This window comes from Elephantulus edwardii, unplaced genomic scaffold, assembly GCF_000299155.1.
Source record: "Elephantulus edwardii isolate Elephantulus edwardi_28Jun2011 unplaced genomic scaffold, EleEdw1.0 scaffold00362, whole genome shotgun sequence".
NCBI lineage: Eukaryota > Metazoa > Chordata > Mammalia > Macroscelidea > Macroscelididae > Elephantulus > Elephantulus edwardii.
In genome coordinates this window covers 397,020-399,085 of record NW_006400112.1, presented here as the reverse complement: position 1 = coordinate 399,085, position 2,066 = coordinate 397,020, and positions in this window count along the sequence as shown.

Genomic DNA, 2,066 nt, shown 5'->3' with positions numbered 1-2,066 from the left:
GGGACTGCCCAAGGGCCGTGTGCAGACGCAGTGGAGGGTGGGACTGGAAGTGATTCGGGACACACACCTGCAGCTCTGACCCACGACCCCCATCTTCAGGTTTCGCATTGCTCTCCCCCGACCCTGCTCGCCCCCCCTCCCGCCAGCTCTGAAATTTGGGATTGGCCAAGGGCCGTTTGTAGACGCAGTGGACGGTGGGAGAGGACTTGAATCGGGACACACCCCTGCAGCTCTGACCCACGACCCCCATCTACAGGTATTTCATGACTCCCACCCCCCCCGACCCTGATCGTGCCCCTCCCAGCTCTGAACTTTGGGATTGGCCAAGGGCCGTGTGCAGACCCAGTGGACGGTGGGAGAGGACTTGAATCGGACACACCCCTGCAGCTCTGACCCACGACCCCTATCTTCAGGTATTGCATTGCTCCCCCTCGACCCTGCTCGCGCCCCCACCCCCGCCAGCTCTGAACTTGGGGACTGTCCAAGGGCCTTGTGTAGACGCAGTGGACGGTGGGAGTGTTCCTTAACCTGGACACACCCCTGCAGCTCTGAACCACAACCCCCATCTTCAGGTATCGCATTGCTCCCCTCCGTCCCTACTCACGCCCCCAACCCCCGACAACTCTGAGCTTTCGGAGTGGCCACGGTGCCGTGCGCAGACGCAGTGGACAGTGGGAGTGGACTTGAATCAGGACACACTCCTGCAGCTCTGACCCTGGACACCCATCTTCAGGTAGCACATTGCTCACCCCCGACACTGCTCGCGCCAACCCCCCACCCCCCGCCTACCCCGCCAGCTCTGAGATTTGGGAGTGGCCAAAGTGCCGTGCGCAGACGCAGTGGACAGTGGGAGTGGACTTGAATCAGGACACACCCCTGCAGCTCTGACCCACGACCCCCATTTTTAGGTTACGCATTGCTCCCCCCGACCCTGCTGGCGCATCCCCCCCCCACCCCCCACCCCCATCACCCTAGCTCTAGCTCTCGCTCTTGCTCTCCCTCTAGTTCTAGCCCTAGCATCTGTCTAGGGAACCCTGCTGGCGCCACCCCCCCCCACCCCCCACGGGCCAGCTCTGAACTTTGGTACTCTCCAAGGACCTTGTGCAGACTCAGTGGACGGTGGCAGTGGACTTGAAACTAGACACACCCCTGCAGGTCTGACCCACGACCCCCATCTTCAGGTATCGCATTGCTCCAACCCAATCCTGCTTGCGCCGCCCTCCCCACCCCACCCCCCGCCAGCTCTGAACTTTGGGACTGGCCAAGGGCAGTGTGCAGATGCAGTGGACGGTGAGAGTGGACTTGGATCGGGACACACCCCTGCAGTTCTGACCCACGACACCCATCTTCAGGTAGCACATTGCTCACCCCCGACACTGCTCGCACCACCACCCCCCCCCGCCAGCTCTGAACTTTGGGACTGCCCAAGGGCCGTGTCCAGACGCAGTGGACGGTGGGAGTGGACTTGAGTCAGGACACACCCCTGCAGCTCTGACCCAGGACACCCATCTTCAGGTATCGCATTGCTCACCCCCGACCCTGCTCGTGCACCCCCCCTGTGCCAGCTCTGAACTTTGGGACTGTCCAAGGGCCTTATGCAGATGCAGTGGATGGTGGGAGTGTTCCTTAATCTGGACACACTCCTGCAGCTCTGACCCACGACCCCCATCTTCAGGTATCGCATTGCTCCCCCGTGTTCCTACTCGCGCCCCCACCCCCCGACATCTCTGAGCTTTGGGAGTGGCCACAGTGCCGTGCGCTGAAAGAGTGGACAGTCGGAGTGGACTTTATTCAGGACACACCCCTGTAGCTCTGACCCAAGACCCTCATCTTCAGGTATCACATTGCTCGCCCCCGACCCTGCTCGCGCCCCCACCCCTGCTAGCTCTGAACGTTGGGACTGGCCAAGGGCAGTGTGTAGACACAGTGGACGGTGGGAGTGGACCTGAATCAGGACACACACCTGCAGATCTGACCCGTGACCCCCATCTTCAGGTATCTTATTGCTCCCCCCAGACCCTGCTCGCGCCCCCCCCCAGCTCTGAACTTTGGGACTGGCCAAGGGC